The sequence below is a fragment of the Carettochelys insculpta genome, chromosome 1 (genome assembly GCF_033958435.1).
Source record: "Carettochelys insculpta isolate YL-2023 chromosome 1, ASM3395843v1, whole genome shotgun sequence".
Lineage (NCBI taxonomy): Eukaryota > Metazoa > Chordata > Testudines > Carettochelyidae > Carettochelys > Carettochelys insculpta.
This window is the reverse complement of record NC_134137.1, coordinates 262,195,013-262,216,496: the sequence shown is the minus strand read 5'-3', so window position 1 is coordinate 262,216,496 and position 21,484 is coordinate 262,195,013. Positions and strand designations below refer to the sequence as shown.

The 21,484-nt window shown below is 43.0% G+C and overlaps 1 protein-coding gene across 5 annotated transcripts in view; it reads left to right on the top strand.

Moving 5' to 3' along the window:
- The first annotated feature begins 2,957 nt into the window (after positions 1 to 2,957).
- Positions 2,958 to 21,484, top strand: part of ADIPOR2 (adiponectin receptor 2) — a 58,527-nt gene continuing 40,000 nt past the window's right edge. The window contains exon 1 of one of the 5 annotated variants that reach the window (XM_075006009.1): positions 2,958 to 2,977. The gene's annotated coding sequence lies outside the window, so the exon portion shown is untranslated. Of the gene's footprint in view, positions 2,978 to 3,059; positions 3,188 to 3,618; positions 3,639 to 21,484 lie in introns of those variants that run through there. The other 4 variants (XM_075005979.1, XM_075005999.1, XM_075005988.1 and 1 more) reach the window with 4 other exon arrangements.

Genomic DNA, 21,484 nt, shown 5'->3' with positions numbered 1-21,484 from the left:
CCGCAGGGCTGTCGGGGTGGCCAGGCTGTGGGGCTGGCAGCAGGGGTCAGGCTGCCGTGGTTTGGGGCTGCAGGGCCAGCAGGCTGGTCAGGCTGTGAGGCTGCGGGGCCAGTGGGGGAGGGGATCAGCCTGCGGTGCTGGCAGGGGCCATCAGATTGTGGTGGTTTGGAGTGTGCAGGGCCCGCGGGGTGAGGTGTCAGGCTGCAGTGGGTTGGGCTGTGGGGCTGACGGGGGGGTCAGAATCAAGGGGGTTGGAGCCGCAGGGAGGGGATAAGGCTCATGGTGGGGGGGGGAGTTCACTCATCAAGTGAACTAAGGTATGTATATATGTCCCTTGTTTAAGCGAGTACTCATAAGTAAAGTACTCATTTAACAAAGGATGAGTGTATATAGATTGATAAATGTCTCCCGGTAAGGCAGGTGTTTGAGACCTTAAATCAGTCTAGTAGCTGTATTTTGAACTATTTCCATGTAGTAGAAGTAGCTTCTTAAATTATTTTATAAAATTTTTAAATTATATTGTGGAATACTATTTCTGTTTTTCATATACGGGGTTTATATGAACTTAGTATCAAAAGGATAGGGTTATACATGGAGGATGTTGTACCTATATGTACAGGTAGTCTTATAAATGTATGCATGGTGGATGTTGTACCTATATGTACAGATATAATTGTGTGATCAAAGTGTGATGTATATAGTGCCCCCTCAGAGCTCTGTATTTTAAAAATGAGTGTGCACATTGTTGCCATTTTATATTATAATAAAGAGATGGTTATACTGGGAATCTTAAATGTGTAAATATATTTTAAATAATGTGCACCAGTTAATTGTTCGATTAAATCTTTGTTGTTTTGGGGAGATGCTGTGGACACTGCTACCACTGTATAAATTTTGTGTGTGGGGGGAGAGTAGAGGACAATAGCCCCCACTTCCATGGGAGGTGAATAGCAGTGTTACACAAAGCCCCTAGCAGCATCATAACAAACTTGCCTCCCACAGGACGTACACTGCCCTTCATAGGGTGCCTGAGATTCTTTCCTTTGGGGATACTAACCCATTCCTGGCAAGGCTGCTCCGATGACAAAAAGAGGGAGCACCACCACCAAAGGGAAGAAAAAGGGGGGGAGGGATAGTTCAGTGGTTTGCCAATTGGCCTTGTAAACCCACAGTAGTAAATTCAAGTATCAGAGGGGTAGCCGTGTTAGTCTGGATCTGTAGAGCAACGAAGGGTCCTGTGGCACCTTATAGACTAACAGAAAAGTTTAGAGCATGAGCTTTCGTGAGTTAACTCACTTCTTCAGATGCTGGTCCTGGAAATCTGCAAGGCCAGGTATAAATAGGCCAGAGCAAGGCTGGGGATAACGAGGTTAGCTCAGGCAGGCAGGCTGAATTGTATTGTCATCAGTAGATCTGGAGGTGTGAACTCCAAGAGAGGGGAAGCTGCTTTTGTATTTAGCCAGCCATTCACAGTCTTTGTTTAATCCTGAGCTGAGGGTATTGAATTTGCAGATGAATTGTAGCTCAGCAATTTCTCTTTGGAGTCTGTTCTTGAAATTTCTTTGCTGCAGGATAGCTACTTTTAAATCTGCTACTGTGTGTCCTGGGAGATTGAAGTGCTCTCCTATGGGTTTTTGTATATTGCCATTTCTGATGTCTGATTTGTGTGCATTTATTCTTTTACGTAGGGACTGTCCAGTTTGTCCGATGTATATGGCAGAGGGGCATTGCTGGCACATGATGGCATAAATTACATTGGTAGATGTGCAGCTGAATGAGCCCACAATGGTGTGGCTGATCCGGTTAGGTCCTGTAATGATGTTGCTGGTGTGTATATGTGGGCAGAGCTGGCAACGAGGTTTCTTGCATGGATGGGTCCCTGAGATAGAGTGACTGTGGTGCGGTGTATAGTTGCTTGTTAGGATTTGTTTTAGGTTGGCAGGTTGTCTGTGAGCAATGATAGGTCTGCCTCCCAAGGCCTGTGAAAGTGGGGGGATCATTGTCCAGGATGGGTTGCAGATCCCTGATGATGCGCTGTAGAGGTTTTAGCTGAGGACTGTAGGTGATGGCTAGTGGTGTTCTGTTGGTTTCTCTCTTGGGCTTGTCCTGTAGTAGGAGGCTTCGTGGCACACGTCTGGCTCTGTTGATTTGTTTTCTCACTTCCTCAGGTGGGTATTAGTAGTAAATTCAATCTTTGAAGAGGTCTGGGGCAAACAGATTTAAAAAAAAACTGTCATGGATGGTGCTTTGTCCTGATGAGATGCCAGGGGACTGCACTCCATGACATCTCAAGGTGCCTTCCAGTTCTATGATACACATAGAGTGTGCCTATGAAGCAGTCTCTAGAAAGCCCAAGCAGGCCCATCCAGAGAAGACTGGATCCCTTCCAGCTTTTGAGGCTCTGCACCATAGTAAAAGTACAGAGATGATGATACACCAAAACAAATAAAACAGCAAAAAAGAGGGAGACGTGATTTGAATATCGATAATCCGAAGCCTTTTTCTGTGCAAATCTTCTAATTACTGAGGGATGTGCATAAAAGCAATTGCAAAATTTAGCAGATGCTGAACAATTAATAAGTGTCCAACTCTGACATCCCTTCTGAGCGGGACGCCAAGGCAACATAAGGTACAGCCCTCGTTTCAGACCCCTCCCTCTCGGTCTCACGATACAGCTACAGGCCACGCCGGCGCCACGAGCTTCATTCATCCAATCAGAGTGACGCGAAGCGCCAGTCACGCAGTGCTCAGAGGGGGGAGGCAGGGACAGCGAATCACTGCGCTAATTACGTAACTGGAGTAAAGGTCAAGGTAAAAGATCACGACAGCCTCCGCTCGAAGTGCACATGCGCACTTGTACTCCAACGGAACAGACTGGCACTGGTTTCCGACTCCATCACCCACGAGATCCGGCAGCCTCGAGGGGTACGGGGGGGGCTGGCGTCCGTTGAGACGCGCGCATGCGCCTTGAGGCTGAGTAAGGCATTGGCTGAGGCAGCCTCGTGTGATGATGACGCCACTGGGGGGGGCCAATCCTCCCAGTAGCTAGGCAATAAGGGAGGCAGGGTGGGAGGAGGCGGTGGCTGTTGGTGCAGTGGGTGGGTTCAGAGGCGATCCCGGTGGTGGAGGAGGCGGTGTCACCGGGGGGCCTGCGGAGAGAGACGGTAGCCGACGGAGCAAGCGGTAGGTGAGGGGCGGCTGTGCGTAGCGGGACGTCTCGGGGTTGGGGCTGGGGCTGGGGCCTGGGGGACTTGGCTGCTTTCGTCACGGGAAGGGGACGTGTGTCGTTCCCATGGGACTGGCTGAGCGGGGCCGCGGTGTGCGCTCTGGCCCCGGCCGCCTGCGAGTGGGGAGTCTCTCCTCACTGCGCGCCGGTGGGGCAGGGCGCTGCTTTGTGGGTTGGGGGAGGCTCCGGGATTCAGCTGTAACTGCTGACCATGGTCAAGTCACTAATCTTGCTGGCTGCTGCTGCTGCACCCCTGTGAAGTAGGGTAACTTGGCCAAATGGGCGCTCGAGACGCGGCTGGGGAGATCTGAACTGATGTCAACACCAGAACAAGCGACAAGTCAAGTTGGAGCAGTAGTGTTTGCTTACATTCATAGAGCACTTGGAGAGCCTTACCTGAAGAGTGTTATATGTGGGTGAAGTATTGTAAGCGGGTCAGACGCTTGCCTGGTTGTCTCTTAAGCTGCGAACTTTGTTGTCTGTCTGCCTTCTTGGTTCTTTTATTGGTGGAGTTAAACTCTTGAGTATGTAACATAAAAAAGAGGAGTTTTTTTGTTTGTCCTTGAGAGCTTGTGTACATTTTGGCATTAGTGTCAGGAAACTCAACAACAGACTGGGGGAAGATACTGAAACAAATCATTGCTTATCCTCCCGAAGAGAAATAGTGCAGTGATTCTGGTAGGAACTTAGTGTAGCTAAATAAAACCCAGTTAGTCCTGACTAAGACTTAAATGAGTTACTTTTAAAAAGTACATTGTATTTTTTTGCCATAACAGTGTACAGATACAAAAGTGATATTACTACACCCTTACAAGATGTCATCAACCAAATACTCACCCATTTTGTACAATAATACAATAAAATATAAAAAGGTGAGTGGATCAGTGTTCTGCATAGAGGAAGCTTTAGGTGGTTCAGAATATTTAAAGCATTGAGCAATAATACCATTTGTCATGAAAATTCCAAAATTTCATATGAGGAAAAGGTGGAAATAATTCAATCACTCCTTGGACTTGTCTCCATATTGACTGTATGTCAATAACCCCTTTAACCCAGTTTCCCCTCCTCCAGAGTCAGGTCTCCCCACCCCCGCTTTAACCCAATCCCTCCTCCTCTTCTCCAGAACCAGACATTGGATTACACTAGGGTTGGGGGTGCCACAACTCACCAGAGCCATTGCTGCTGCCACACGCTGAAGTGCTGGAGCAGGACATGTGCACAGAGCGGCGCACAGTGCTCCTGTGACTCTGAGCATTTTATTGCTCAAAGAGCTGTGTGCAGCTCTGGCACACATACCCTGCCCCCTACTTCTCTCACATCCCAGGGTTGGCAACCTGCCAGTGGAGCGGGGAGCCCATCTGAGGCAGCTCTGTGGCCAGGCCTTGCCTGGGGGGCTCTTTTCAGGGTGGGTGGGGGGGAATAGAGAGCTACAGAGGAGTCAGCAGTGGCAGTGTTTGGAGCTGCAAATGAATCCTGAAAGAGATGCTTTTGGCTCTGGAGCCACAGGTTGCCGACCCCTGTGTTTGTATGAGCAGATGCTGATACCCACTAACATCTCAATAACTGTAGCTGAGGTTCTTGCCAAGTACCTGATCTCTTTGCCCTGGGTAAAAAGGACAAGACGTCATAATGTATCCTTAAAAGCCTGTTTTTGTAGGTGCTTGGGATGCCGTTGATCCATTAAAGAGTGGCTATTAGTAATAGCACTTAGCAGTGGACTTATAATCCTGGCCTTGTAACACTGTGCAGACTGACCATAGAAAACCTTCAGGTGAATATTTGAGTCGATGAGTTTTGTTTGAGTCCAGGAGATCACAAAATAAGAGTCCTCTCTGACGGTCTCATCAGATCAGCACTTGTGCTGCTGTTCCAGACACTGTGACATTTGTGTATTCCAGTGTACTGTCTATTAGAACACTCCTACTTTTATAAAAAGCTCTTTCAAGGCTAAGTAGTTGTGTAATCATGCTGTGAAGTATATACAAGGGAAATACTTGCTTTCTCCTTGGCAGAGACCTTGTTTATCTACACATCAGAAATATCTTGACAAGAAGCTTTGAGGAGAGGGGAAGTCTTCAGGGTTTGCATTAAGTAACGTACTTAGTGAACTGAGTATTTTAAGTATCAGAGGGGAAGCTATGTTAGTCTGTCTGCAAAAACAACGAGAAGTCTTGTGGCACCTTATAGACTAACAGATTTATTGAAGCATAAGCTTTTGTGGGCAAAAACCGACTTCATCAGATGTGCTTTAAGTAAACGTTAACTTTTCAAATAGAAAGTTATTTTTCAAAAGTTAACTTTTTTTGGTTTCAGAATTTGGACTGTGGTTGTTCAGTGGGTAACTCAGGCTACGTCTAGACTGCAGGCTTCTGTTGACAAAATTTCTGTTTTGTCAACAGAGCGCATGTCGAGACTGGAGATGTCTCAGAAGAGAATTGCTGGTTGGGAGTATTCAGTAGACTTCCCTGTACACGTCGTTTCATGAGGAAGAAGGGATATCTTGAGAGAGGGTTTTTTCCAGCATTTAGCCCAATGTGGATGGGCCAAATGTCAGAAAAGCCTCTCCCAACCAAACTGTCAGCAAAAGATGCACAGTTTATGGCTCTTTTGCCCACAGTTCCCTTCAGCGTAGACCCAGCTTGACAAAAGAACCAGCTACACAGAAGAATTAAACAGTTATAAAAACACTTTGGAGCAGTGTTTGGGGAAAACTCTGTATCATTTTAAATCTTTTTATTCTTTGGTACAGCTTTAGTACCATAAAACTAAATTTCTTTTAAACAAATGTCTGCCCCATGTTTTCACCCAGCTCACTGATTTTATTAGGGCTCTATGCCTTGATGGTGGGATATAGTGTCTGTTTTTTAAAGCAATTAATTGGGATTGGTAAATCAGACTTAAGAAAAAAATCAGTTTTAAAAAAGCTAAGGATGTGGTGGCAAAATTAGTTTGTGTTTTTAGCCACACATTCTTAGTCTCTTAAATTGACTCAGATGTGTGGAAGGATTGTTTCTCCCTTCTACTTAGCAGTAACTGTGTGGTCAAACTGGAACCTGAGACTTGTGATTCTAATGTCCGAGATCAATCTAAAAACTAGTAGAAGTGTGAACTTCGCAAGGTGTGTACATATTGGGCAAGTTATCTGAATCTTCTGATTTAGAAATAAAAGGTCTAACTTAATCCAGTTTATGCCAACAGGAAAAACCAAATTTACCTTGAGGGCACATAAAATGGCAAAGAACTTTGTGCAAATAGAAAGCTGTTTATTGCATTACAAGGTTATGGTCAGTGAGAGATGTGTTTCTGGTTTTCTGGAAAGTAATTTAATTTACTAAGGCTGCTTCTCACTTGGGCCTGGTCTATACTTACAAGTTAGGTCAGTATAACTACAGCATTCCTGGACACTCTTCCCTGAGCACCATATGTATGGTTACCTAAGCCACTGTTTGTATGCAGCTAAATCAATGGAAGAATTCTTATGTCTACCTAGGTACTGTGTGTCTCAGATTTTTTCCAGCACTATAGGTAATCCACCTCTGTTGCTGTAGGAAGCATCTGTGCTGTGTTACTGCAGTGTGGTAGTTGCCACCTATAGTTGGGCTGCTGTAGCACTTGTAATATAGAGACATAGCCTTAGTTTGAGAGGTGATGAGTAACTGACAAACAGGGGAGTTAGGGAGCTCAGGACTTTTAAATGAGCACTGTCAGAACTGAGGCTTAAAAACAAACTTTCCCTTGCACGTCTTAATTAAGACATTTTAGATTTCCATTGTAATGATTTAATTTACTAGTCAGTTCCTTTTCAGTGCGCATTGTGCTATTTTGTTTTGATTTCCAACACTGTGGAAATATCTAAGTCACTGTTTGTTTGAGTCAGATTGTGGTTTGGGGGATGAAGAGTGTGGCTATAACCAAAGCAGTCTTTCACAAGTCTGAATCTTGTGCTTGAGCAGACACCATCTGGCACAGAGGTGAGACAGCTAGGGAATAAAGATGAACAGATTAGGTACAATATGTTGTATGCATGGGGACATGTAATGAAACAGTTCCTTTTCTCTTCTTGGAAGTTACGGGTCTCTGTGCTGCTGTAATGAAAAATTCCTATGAAATTATAGTAACTTCTTTCTTTCCAAGTATCGGAGGGGTAGCTGTGTTAGTCTGGATCTGTAATAGCGACGAAGGGTCCTGTGGCACCTTATAGACTAACAGAAAAGTTTTGAGCATGAGCTTTCGTGAGCAAAGACTCACTTCATCAGATGCTGGTCTTGGAAATCTGCAGGGCCAGGTATAAATAAGCATATCTGGCCCTGCAGATTTCCAAGACCAGCATCTGATGAAGTGAGTCTTTGCTCACGAAAGCTCATGCTCAAAACTTTTCTGTTAGTCTATAAGGTGCCACAGGACCCTTCGTTGTTGTTTCTTTCCAGTCCATCATGATCTCCTCGGTCTTCTGACAAGTATCAGAGAAGTAGCTGAGCTAGTCTGTATCTTCAAAAACAACAAGAAGTCTTGTGGCACTTTATAAACTAAAAGATATTTTGGAGCATAAGCTTTCATGGGCAAAGACCTTGTTCATCAGATGCCTGTACTCCTGCCACTCCAAAACCCTGTTTTGGCTTTGCATCTGACAAAGTGAGTCTTTGCCCAAGAAAGCTTATGCTCCAAAATATGTTTTAGTCTATAAGGTGCCATAGGACTTTAGTTTTCTGAGTGCTGTGTGAGACAAGATTCAGATAAATAAAAGCACATGAATAATGGGGAGTCTTGTACACTGAATGGCTGGTTATCTGTGTCATGTGACTTACAGTGCATGATTGCTTGGTAAAACACATCCTTATTCCTGTAGGTCAGTGCAGGGTTTTTAAAATGAAGCAATGCTCACTTAGGGAGAACTTGCATTAAGATATCAGAGAAGTAGCCGTGTTAGTTTGTATCTTTGAGAACAAGAAGAAGTCCTGTGGCACCTTAGACTGACAGATATTTTGGAGCGTAAGCTTTCGTGGGCAAAGACCCGCTTCATCAGATGCACGATGAACTTTTTGTTCTTGCGTTAAGATGGATTTCAATATATTAGAGTACCCTCAGCTTTGACCATGAAATTTCAGGGTCCTCTGGGAATATGACACTTGCTGTAACATGCTAGACTAGTGCAGCCTTCTGAGAACAGAAGGTAGAACCAGCACTGCTAACAGAAGGAAAAACAGGCTTTAGCATGGCAGGAGTACTGGCCAAAAAGTACCTGTGCTTGGCACTCAAATATTACTGTAATACAAATAATAGAATGGAAGCTTGTCTCTAAGTGTTCTTAAGTCTATGTATTTACTCAAATTGCTTAGAAATTAATTTTGTCATAGGGTCATGGGGTTCTGTTAGTAATCTTAATTTGTGGCTTTTTGACTCGGGTTCTTCAGATGCAGCTCTTGGAGTTGAGGGTAGGGGACAGCTTTTCTTAAACTTGAGATTCTGAAACCCTCTTTATTCTCACAGATGGAGATCAACCCAGGGCTCTCAGTTAAGCACATTAGCGTCTCCAATGCTTTGTGGTTACCTCAAAATGTACACACATCCTTTAAGGGAAATCAAATTTAAATCATAATTAAAACAAAATTTTTGGTTTTGCATTATAAGCCTTGTGGTTATTTTTGTGTCTGATGAGCATATCAGAGGCTAAGTCTCTGGTTAACTACCTCTGCATTACAGGACCTGGGTGGCTTTGATTTTATAAGAATAAGGTACCTTTTGAGCAGAACCTTTTGAAAGCTTTCACAAATTCAGTTCTGTTTAAGGTATTGTTACAATTCTATAGTGAATAAAAATCCAAAATCTAATATAAATATTTAAAATAACAATTGCCATGTCATGGTTACAGTTTTAAATATTTATCATAGTCCGCAAAAGCCTTACTTAGTGTTCCCCCACCCTGCCCTTCTGGTGGAAAAAGTAATTTATATGAAGTCATAATCATCAACAACCACCATGGTCTCAGCGCCTGTTGGTATCCTATGCCTCCCTCACTATTTCCTTCCATCTTTCCCTGTCCACTGCAGAGTGGCTTAGTTTCTATAGACTAGCTCCGCACCAATCTTCTATATCATCTACCCTTTCTTTGCCTCTCCCATTCGAACTATCTGTTATGCTGAATAAAGCCATGAGTGTACATATTATTTGTTTCTCCTAATATAAATAACGGGTTAGGCTATGTATGATTGATCAATCTCGCAAAGTTATTAAAACTTCAGAAGGCCAAGCAAAACCTATTAACATCATGTACAACTGTCTTTTTACTTGGCCTGTTAAGTGATTTAAAAAAAAACCTCAGTTAATCATGAGACTGAAAAACAGTTGATTGCTATTTTAATCACATCGTTAAACAATAGAATACTGATTTAAATTCGCCATGGAAGCATGTCATCTGGAATGGAGATTGAAGGGGCATGTGAATGGTTATCATATTAGGCAGATCATGCTGCGCACTTATTTACGATGTTATGTCCTGTAAATGTAGACAGATTTGTTTCATTGCAATTGGTTGAATAACAAGTGTGACTGAATGGACTTGTAGGTGCTGAAGTTTTACATTGTTTTGTTTTTGTTGTGCAGTTACCTTAAAAAAAAATTTCATTTGTAAGTTGCACTTTCCTGATTGATTGCACTCACATGCTTGTATGAGGTGAATTAAAAATACTATATTTTTGTACAGTAAAACATTTGTAATAAAGTGCATGCTGCTCACATTTTTGTAGTAGAAATCAATATTTATTTTTTCTACATTTTCAAATATATTTATAATATTGGTGTTCTGTTAATTAATAATGCAATTAAAACTTCGGTTAATCACAACTATATTTAAATCTAATTTTGCATTGTTTGCTTCAGTTATTTAACTGACTTCCAATATTTAACAGTCCTGCTTTTATATATAACCATATATACTTGTGCATATGTTAATGTACACATGGATGCATAGAGCAAGTGTCAGCTAATTGAGCTTCCTAGTTATCCAAATTCCAGATAACCCGGCTTTTACTATAATAATATCTGCTGCCATAGCACTCTTAAAAATTCTGTTGTAGAGGTTGGATTGCTACAGTCCGTACTTCTGAATGGTCCTGGGCTGGAGTACTTAGGGGGAAAAATCCAGACCCTGCCCTCCCAGAGTTTCCAGAGTGCTACAAATAGCTTGTTTGTGGCCCTCAATCTGAGGGAAGGAGGAGCAGGGATGCAGGGTATACTTGAGGGGAAGAGGCAGTGTGGTTGTGGAGCACCGTTGCTGGGATCTGGGAGCGCAGCCCAGTGGCCATCCTGTTATGCTCCCACGGGGCAGCGCTCTGCAGCCTGCCTACCTGCCTTTTCTCCCTTGAGCTCCCTGCCCCCAGCACTCAGTCTATCAGTGCTGGCTCTGCTGCTGTCGCGGGAGCACAGCCCTGCAGCTCTCTGGGACGGAAGGGCAGCATTGACCTCCCCAGTCTGACAGTTTCCCTGATTCAGGACCAAGGGTGTTGGACCGAGGAGTTACAATCTACATATGTGAAATTCAAGGTCTGAAATGAGACGATGTTTAATCAAATGTCCCCATTCATATAAATGGCTAACACATAAGTGATACCGTATGAGGGTATTATGGGACCTACCCTAGCTTGCTAAATTTGGATGTCACTTGTAATCCTGCTGATTTTGCTCAAAGAGTGTTTGCACTGTTGTCTTGATTCATCTATATGAATTCTTGGCATGTTGCCGTGAAGTTAGGGGCACAGCTTTCAGTAATGAAGATCTATTCAGCTAACTCAGAGCCTTTTCTTAGACTTCATGCTGCCTTCTATGGAACAGTCAATGAATGTGGAGGCTTTAAATCTAGGGAGCAGGAAAAGGAGCATTTGCATTCTTTAGGCAGCTCTTGGGTTCTATAGAATTGGTATGAATTAGCACATTTGAATCTAGTAATTTAAATTCCTTCTGTTAGCTGCTGTATGAGTAAAAGTGCCTAGATCTAGTCCTTCCAATCTGAAAGTAGAAAATGTGGGTATGTCCAAGACTAGCTTTTATCTCAAGACTATTGGCAGGTTACAGTTTGAAGGGAAGGTTTTCTAGTTGTCAGAACAAGAATAATGGTGGCTAAGAAACTTAAGACTAATTTTTTGTCATTCTGTCATTGAACAAATTGCTTAACTTATTTGAACTGGTGACTAATACATGTTTTTGACAGATAGGTCTGCTACTGCAAAGCATGCCACAGTGAGCGTCTATCTCAGGTGCAAACTGCATATTGTCTATAATCCATGAATTTACTGGATCATACCAAGCTTACAATGCGTAAATACTATCTTCTCTTAGTTTGATGGAGCTGTTGGACTTACGTTATGTAGAACACATTCCAGAGCCCTGGAGCTGTGAAAAAAACAAGTTAAATTTAACCAGTTATTTCTAGGAATTTCTTGCTGTTCTTTCAATTTGTGTTCCTTGTTTGCTAAAGTACAGAGTGGAGAAATGAATTTTGAGGGTTATTAGGCAAAGTGGTTTTGAAAACCATGGGAAATGGAGTGAGCAAAATAAACAAGGCTTGATAATGTCAAATTATTTGTTATTGCAGTTTTCAAGAAGTAATACGTCAGTTCAGTTAATTCAAGCTGTTATCACAACATTGTTAAAAAGACAAACTGCCCTCCTAGTTCTGTGCTGACTAGTCTAAATCAGATGATCTTGGTAGTAATGTGGAACTGTGGATCCTCGTGCAGGCATCTTTACTTTCTTCCAATCCATCTTGTCTGCCACTAGAATTATGGGACTCCCATGTCAGTTGAAACAATTCTGAAGTAACTTTCAGAAATATAGACAAGTTTAATTATCATTGTTAAAATTACCTTGTGCAAGTGTTCCTCACAGCAGATTTTGCCGTTTGTGTACACAACTGTCACAGGTTAGATCCCTAATTTTATATGCCACTAGTTATTTTGATACTTTAATTTCTCTGTATTTCCATTAATGCCATAAACTCTTAAGCCATTTCAGCAAAACAGTGGTAAAATTCTTCAGCTTATGAGCCATTTGAAAGCTTCTTCCCTTCTAGCTAAAAAGCCATCAATTCTCTTGACAATCTGATTTATTTTTTAGACTTAAATATTTGAAACACTCAAGGGGTCCTTGCAGCTAATTTGCGTTGTATGGAAGCACATTTTCTCCTGACAAGTAGTACTATGCTTATTGTAAGTAGTTTCTGAAGGTTTAGTCCTTTCAACTACTTTATGATGTACATAACTCCTAAACAATAAAGACTTTTTTTTTGTTAGTATAAGGCAGGTATGCATCATGCTTTGTAATCAGTCAGAGGCTTTTATTTCAGGTACTTATGTTAAGCTAAATGCTGCTGCTACCAAAACAAGTCATAATTTGGGTAAATTACACTTATAGTTGAAACTGGCACAAAGGTGGGTTCATGAGCTCAGCTTCAAAGTGTCAATGACTAGTTTCTCAGAATTCCTTTAGGTGACTTGGGGATTTATGGCAGCTGTCTATTCCTCTATACCATACTTAGTTGTATCCTATATGCAGTGGTAAGGTTAGTAGCAACCTGTAAGGGAACACTTCAACCTCCCTGGACATTCATTAAAGGAATTAACAATAGCCATCCTTCTTCAAAAAACCTTTGAAGCTGGTTTCAAAGTGAAACAGCTGAATTGGAGCTCATTTGCAAATTCAAAACTATATAATTAGTCCTCAATAAGGATCTAAATTGGTTAACACTCTACAAAGGCAACTTCCTCTGGATAGGTATCCATTATCTCCCCATCAGCTACACTGAATGGCCACAATCTGCCTCACATTTCACCCTAATTTGTAATGGATAGTATTGGGCTTTCTTTTGCAGTAGTTTTCTTACATATATACCTACTTTAGTATTTCCACTCCAGTTCACATAATGGATGATGCAGCCAGGTAAACTGGTTAACTGGTAGTCTCTAGTTGACTGGTACACTGGTTAACCCTAGTATCTAAGATGCATAGGACTCCTTGTTTTACAGATACACACTAGAAATGTTAATGTCTGACTGGTTATGAATGAGGCTTACTGATTATGGTTAACTAGTAGGGTGTGGAGCTGTCCATTCCCCTGCCTCACGGTCCCTGGTGCACCATGAGTAGGGGCGCTCCAACCCTGGATTGGAATGGTCTCTCCAGCCTCCCCCCTCACTGGTTTAATCTGTTAACCAGTCAACTAATTAAATGGGATTTTACATCCATAATAGAGACCCCCCCAGCCATCTTCCCCTGGCACCCCATCTCCGTCGCTGCAGACAGGAAGTGCTCTGGTGGGGCTGGAGCTTCCCAGCCTACTGTGACCCACAGGGCTGGAGCAGCCCCCTACATTTGAGGGGGAGAGGCAGCTGCTTCAGTCCCTACCGGTTAACCAGTTTACCTGGCTGCATCGTCCGTTTAGGATCAGGCTTCCCATCGAAGTGGTTAAACAGTTACATCCTTATGACTAACATGGTTATCCCACTGAAACATAGTAAGAATCTGTGGTTATGCATAGCTAGTGATCAGGTGTACTTATTCAACATCCACTTCTTCTGGAGGTGACAGAAAAACAGCACCTGGTGTTTGGCATGATTTAAAGGGTCAGGCCTACATTTATGCCAAGATTCTACCGTATGTGGATGTCCATAATATTATTAAGCTCCATATTTTCTGTTTTGTCCTTGCATTAAGTAAGGGTGATGGAATTTTGCTTCCTGTCATGGAGATGAGTCCAGGAGCTTTTAAAGGGGAACAGCATGTCATGTGCTTATTGATTTGGACTTAAATACTGTGTTTGGTGTACGTCCAAGAAGAACTATAGAACAAAAATGTAGAACAGAAAGGCATATAAACTATCTGACCTGCTTTCTTGTGGTTCTCTGCATGATTTAGTTTTCAGGCAAAGTGCTTGTTTCTAAATGGGACACTATTATAGGAATAAAAGGAAGAGCTTGTTTGGAAATCTTCCTATGCAAGTGGCCGGCTAGATGCCAGCCAGTGGTTTTCTAGCCCTCTCTCCCTTAGTGGGGAAGATCTGCGGTCTGACAAAAGTGGAATATCCTGAAGAAAAGAGGCAAAGTAGCAACTGCCAACAGGTTTAGCAAAGTAACAGACTGACAGACCAGCTTTATAACTGATGTCTGGGCAGAAGAAACACAAAGTCAAACCTTGTATGCAAATTGCCAGTCTGTAACGATCAGTACTATGTTTCGTATTTGCCTGTATTGCTGATGTCTGTTTTTGTGGTTTCACTTTGTGCTTTCTACTTCTTTTGAAGGCTTTTTGAGGCCTGGCTGCAGCACTGATTGTAGATGAGTTAAGTTAAAAACAACAGTAATACATTCAAAAAGTTTCTGTCATTCTCACTAACTTGCTACCACAAGGGTGGTTACCAGTGTTGTATTACAAATTAAGTAGTATTACATCTTTTATTGGGGAGAATTTCTAAATTTCTTTTTTTTTTTAATGTGGTGGGGAGAGGGAATGCGAGGCAGTGTTCCCTCCTCTAATTTTTTCCATCAGTGGGTGGAATAAACTTTGCTACGTGCACCACGGCATGTGCAGATGTACAGCACCAGTATGCTGCTGGCAGTGGGTGCTCTGCCAGTCAGATGGGTGGCACCTGAACCTCTCCTGGGTGGCTGCCCAAGTGCTCAGCTTACGAGGTACACTGGTACTAGGTACTCTGTAACAATCTGTTATTTTCTCTTTTTCATTCCTTTCCAAAGGCCCAGCATGATGTTGGTGATGCTCTGCCATAAAGGGCCAGTTATTTCATTTTATTAGTAACTTTGTTCCCTATTGTCATAGGCTACATTTACACTAGAGGGTTTTGTCCCCAAAACCCTGTAGAGCATCCAGATTCCCAAGGTGTTCTGTCAACAGTACATTGACAGAACATCATGCTTTTGTCAACAGCGTTCTGCCACTCCACAGTGAGGCAGAATGCCTCTCTCAACAGACGTCTGTTGACAGAAAGCCGGTTTGGACATTCCAGCGGGCCTTCTCTTGACAGAAGAAGTCTCCAGGGAGTTGCACAGCTGCCCCTGGGGATTCCCTGTCCACAGCAAGCAGAGCTCTTTGGTCCCTGCCTCTGGCCAACCTTAAATCTTCAAGGAGCTCCAGAAACATTGTGTCAGGAGTCTGGGAGAGTGGAAGCAGCCCAGCAGCACGCTGCTTTTACCCATCCCTTAGAGGCACTCCAAGCCACAGAGCTATCCCTGATGGCAGAGAGCCAGGCCCTTCACAGGCCACCGGCGCTTCCATGAAGCAGCCTGAGAGGTAAACAGGATCCACTCCTGGGGTCTAAAAGGTGGTCCCCCCCCTGGACTGAGGCCAAGGCCCAGGACGTGCTGAACCTGTGGGTTGAGGCAGAGACTCTCTTTAGCCCCTCAGCGAAGCTGAGGAATGCCCCCCACACATGCCTGGCTGGCCACCTCTGTGGTGGCATAGGGCCACCATGCCCACACCATGGAGTGGGTGTGAGCAAAAGTTAAAGAACAGCATCAGGTCTACACCCGGGCCCGCGACACCAGGTGGAATTCAGAGCAGCACCTGTGACCTGCCCTTACTAGAGGGAGCTGCACCAGCTACTCAGGCAGATGACGCCTCCCTTGCCAGAGATGGACATGGGGTCTGAGGCCAGCAGGAGTACCTTGGTCATTGTCCTGGACTCAGGTTCCTCCATCCAGGCCAACCCCAGAGCTGGGTGAGGGTTTTTCTGGTAAGTACCCCATGCGTCAAATACTCCAGGATGTGGGAAGCGGGCACAGACAGGGTATGCCATGAGCGTTGCCAGGTTGGCGTGGACGGGACCTCATGCAGTGGTCCTGGCTGATGGTACTATGTGCAGGGGAGCATGTCCCACACAGACCCAGTAGGCTTTCCCCTTCCGCTTCACAATGTTGTGGAGGGCACAACATGCAGCCACAACTTGGGGGACATTGTGCTTCGATGTGGCGGAGCACATGAGCAGGTAGCTAAAACCTGCCTTCAGGCAGCCAAAGGTACACTTGGCCTACAACCGGGCCCTGTTCAGGGTGGCATTAAATAGTTCTTGGCATTGGTCTAGCTGCCTGGTGTAGGGCTTCATAAGCCAGGGTGTGAGGGGGTAGGCCACACCCCCCCACAATGCAGAACTGTTTTGTATTCACATGAATTGCAGCTCTTGATTTATCAAGGGGGTTTGTTTTGGTCTTGTTTTGTTTTTACCAAATTCAGGAAAAATAGCTCTTCTTGCCACTTTGGTTGCTGACTGCTGCTCATGGGTGTCTGGTAATTTTACACCAATGTGGAATGGAGGGTTAGAGGAATAGTATCCTTATCCTCCTTCTTCCACTCCTGAGTTTTGGAGCAAAGGCTGTTGATGGCCATTCACTAGCATCCCCTGCCCTTGGGTGATCTTTTCCAGTTTTGACCATGTGTATCCTGTGTTTTTTGTGCCATGCTCCCTTAAGGCAAAGGCCCTTTTTCTCCCAGGAGTGGAATCTGTTGAATAGTAACAGAGAAGTAGCCATTTTAGTCTGTACTCCAACAAAACAAAGCAGCAGAAATGTGGCACTTTAAAGACTAACGATGATTTATTCGGTGATGAACTTTCATGCGACAGACCCAATTCATCAGAACAATCTCATTTCCCATACAGACTGACATAAGTACAGCGGCATTAAAAAAAATCACAATAAAAACTGACAAATCAAGTACATAGGACTGAAGTAGGTGGCAGAGGGATGGTGGTGTTAAATGTCCTGCCTGAGATAATTGCGAGCATCAAAGGAAGGGAAGCAGTCCTTGTAATGTGTGAGGTAGTTGGTGTGCCTGTTCATATCACGTGTTAATATGTCAAATTTGAATATGAATTCCCGTTCACAAATTTCTCAGTGTAACCTGTTTTTAAATTCTCTGTGTTCTAGGACACAAATTCTCAGCTTTTTCACAGAATGGCCCACTCCATTGAAGTGTTCACTGACCGTCTTATGTGTCCATTTATTCTTTGGTGAAAGTTTTGCCCAGTCTTTCCAATGTACATAGTGGCAGAGCATTGCTGGTACATAATGACATATATAATGTTGCTACAAGTGCCCAAGAATGTGCCCTTGATTGACCACACATTTATTCTGGGGATACCATCACTGGACCTAACCTTGTTAGTTACAAGATCAAGGACACATTCTTGTGTACTTCAAGAAACATATATGCTATTATGTGCCTACAATGCCCTGCCACTATGTACGTTGGACAGACTGGGCAAAACCTTCACCAGAGAATAAATGGACACAGCACAGGCAGACATCAGGAATCTCAATACATGTAAGCTGGTTAGAGAAGACTCCAGGGGAGTGGGTCAGTCTGTGAAAGACTTGAGAATTTGTGTCCTAGAACACAAAGAATTTAAAAACAGATTACACTGAGAAATTTATGAATTGGAAGGACGTATGGTAAGGATAGGAAAGAAGTAATCACACAAAAAGAATACTTTGAGGTGGATTGCTGCTAAACCAGGTAATATGTATAGTATGTTTTAGCATTATGCTCTAGATCATGGGTGTCCAACCTTTTGGCTTGCCTGGGGCGCATTGAGTGAAGAGGAATTGTCTTGGGCCGCATATAAAATATATAATATAGTTAATGTATATAAATCACATAATAATGTTAAAAGTTTACAATCTTGTGGGGCCGCATTACTAGCTGTCCAGGGCTGCATGCGGCCTGCAGGCTGCGGGTTGGACATGCCTGCTCTAGATGTAAAATATGTGTTCAAACTTTGCCTTTATTTTGATTCTGAGATGTCAGAGCTATGCTACTTCCTTCACTCTGTCATAATGGCAGACTCTTTTTTGTTTCAGTCATGGTATAGTATCAGTTTATATTTACTAAACTGGTGTTGAATATTCAAGCATAAATTCAAAGAACATCCTCCTGAGATTAAGGTTTGATGTTCACATAAGGTTCTGTGCTATCATGTGGGTAATCTGGGTCTCCTTCTAATATTTCTGGACTGGAATGAAGTGTCTTGGAGTTACTGCAGGGCTGCTTCAAAAAGACTTTATCAAACTGAGAACAGGATAGGTTGGATCACAGGCAACAACTATCTAAGAACTAAAGGAGTTGAGGAGAACTGACTTTTTTTTTTTAAAGCGGACAAGAAAAGAGTCATATTGGTTTCTTACACATCCAATCAGAAACTCTTTAATGATTTGAAAATCAGAAGGGAATCCTACAAAAGGTGGAGAAACAGACACATTACTAAGGAGATGTATGAGACAATAGCACAAGTATGTATGGACAAATTCAGAAAGGTTAAGGTACAAAATGAGTTACAGGTAGTAAGGGACATAAAAAGGCAGTAAGTATTTCTTTGTATCCATAAGTTGAAGGAAAGTGTAGTCTTGGAAGGCGAGCTTATAACTAGAACTGATGACATTTAAGAAAACTGAGGAGTTTAATGCCTGTTTAGCATCATCCTTCACTGAAAAGGTTTAATTGTGACCGTATATTTAACATTAAGGCCGTGTCTATGTTTACAAAAACCTTCAAAATGGCCATGTTATTGGCCAAATCGCAGAATAATAATGATGCGCTGAAATGAATATTCAGCACCTCATTAGCATGCTGCGGGCCATGGCACTTCGGAAGTGCTGCAGTTCACTCGACTGTGGCTCATTTACACGGGGGTTGTTTTTGAAAGGACCCAGCCAACATTGAGATCCCCTTATTCCTGTCAATAAGGGGATTTTGATGTTGGCAGTGTCCTTTCAAAAAGGACTCCTGTGTAGATGAGCCATGGGTGAGTGAACCGTGGCACTTTCAATGTGCAGTGGCCGGCAGCATGCTGATGAGGCGCTGAATGTTTATTTCAGCACCTTGTGAGTATTCTTTGATTTGGCCAGTAGCATGGCCATTTTTGAAGTTTTTTGTAAGAGTAGACTTAGCTTAAATGTGTAATAAGGGGGAGAAACACAAAATGAAACATAAGAGATGTGGAGTGGGAAGATTACGTACTGGAATAGGCTTTCAACAGAGGCTGTGGAATTACTATCACTAGAGACCTTTTAAGAACAGGTTGTACATATGCCTGCCAGGCGTGGTCTGGAACAGTTTGCTTGGCTCTGCCTTAGCTCAGAAGGCTGAACTTGATGGTTTCTTCAGGTCCCTTCCAACTCTACAGTTCTATGATTCAGTGACTGTACGATAAACTGTGTGTAGATGAAGATAACTTCTCATGTTTTATATCAGTCCCTTTCATCTGATTATTTAATCTGATTATAGCCAATTTAGCCAGCCCAAATTAGGCATGCAAAATCCCATTTTACCAGTTAACCAGTTAAGGGCAGGGGGCTCCCCATGTGTCCCCTCCTGTCCAACCGTGGCACGCTAGGGTATGGGGCTGTTCTAGCTGCTTTTGTTCGGAAACAAAATTAGGTGATCATATAGGATAGATTAAACTTTATATAGTCCAGTCTAGGAGAGCAGTAGCTCTTGGTAGTAGTTAAATATCTTCTGCAGATGTATAACTTGAGAAACTGTTTGTGGTCTGTCAGCAGTGGTGACATCTTGCGGGATGACTAATGCCTATTTCTGTTACGTGTCTTCCAGAAGAATGTTGCCTAATGGCTGTATTGTTAGTGTGATTCTGAGTTATGGGCACTCTTAAATTAGTGAGTCAGCAAACATAATGAAAAAGAAGAAAATTATGGGGCATGTGAATGACTTAATCTTGAATTGGAGGTTGTAGTCTTTAAGGGATGTGACACTTAATGGGCATGTGTCAGAATGTGATACTGACTGCATACAGGAAGTACATTCAACAAGTTTTTCCTGAAGTGCAAAAAAGGTAACTAGCTGAGCAATCAACTGAGTCCTTTTCTTGGAACGTGTGCAAAGTCACAGGCTCTTTTGGTGAATGGCACGAAGGACAGACAGCTTAGCTTAACATTCTTCCTTCAGTATAAGAAGTCCAGCTGAATTTTTGGAATATTGAAAATAACAAGGCTTTGGATCTTCAGTTGCTCAGATTGAGGTGAGAAACCTATTGTATGAAGTTTAGAAGGACATGGCTCGTGCTTATCAAACTGCTACATTATTATTTGTGTTTTTTAGTAAGAACTTGTCACATCTTTCCTTTCTTCTTTTGAAATATTTGCACGTATAGTCCTCTTCTGCTCTGTTTCAACAGTTCATCTTTTTTCTCCATTCTACTGGGCTAAGGTGTGGATAAACATGAGGTGATCTCAGGTTGTTGTTCCCCTCACCTCACCGCCAAGGCCTCTGCCACTACCAAGGGAAAGCGGCACATAACTTACAGGAGACAGTTGCTTACTTCCAGGGAATTATAGAGGCTGGGAGACTCCTGCTAATTGCAGGGACAAAAAGCGGGGCCCAGTGTAAAAAATTTGCTCACCCCTCGCTTACAGCATTGCTGATACTTTAGAACCTTTCACTTCAGCCTCTCACCAGAGGACAAAAAGCAGTGCACGTGCATATTTGTTGAATTTGTATTCTGTCACAAACCTGACCTCAATCATTCTTGTAGTACGAGTGGCATATTTGACTGTCACATCTTACATATATTTAAGAAATTGTTTTAACAGTACTTGAGCTTATCATTAAATTGTGTGTTACAGTGAGTGTCAAGTTGGGGTGCCTATTGCTCCTTGGTGTCTGTCAGGAGTTTCAATGAAAGCCGTATGAAGTCAGGGAGTACTTCTTGGCTAGGGTATTTAAATGACCACTTGGTAGATGTGTGCTGGTCCTTAAGATCTCCCTGAGACAGTTTGGGAAGGCAACAAGCTGGTCTCTGATATCAGAAGGGTTGAGAAATACTTCCCTGATCAACGTGAAAACAGCACGGAATGTAGAAAGTCTTTCTATCTCAGGTTTAGAGTTGATGACATACATCTTGAGATAACGTTATCTGTCACTTTTACATTTATTTCATGGCGTTTTTAAAGATCGGTTTGGGGTACTATAGTTAGTCAGTCTAGAAAGTCGTGGGGGTGGCGAAGAGGATGACAGTCTCAAACATGGTACTTGTATTTGAACGTCATGTTATAAAATAGCAGCAAAGGGTCCTGTGGCACCTTATAGACTCCGTTAGTCTATAAGGTGCCACAGGACCCTTCGTTGCTGTTACAGATCCAGACTAACACAGCTACCCCTCCGATGTTATAAAATGTCTTTGTTTTCCCCCAAGGTCTGTTGTTTAAAAACAGGTGTACTAATTCACATTGATCCAACCACACTGCC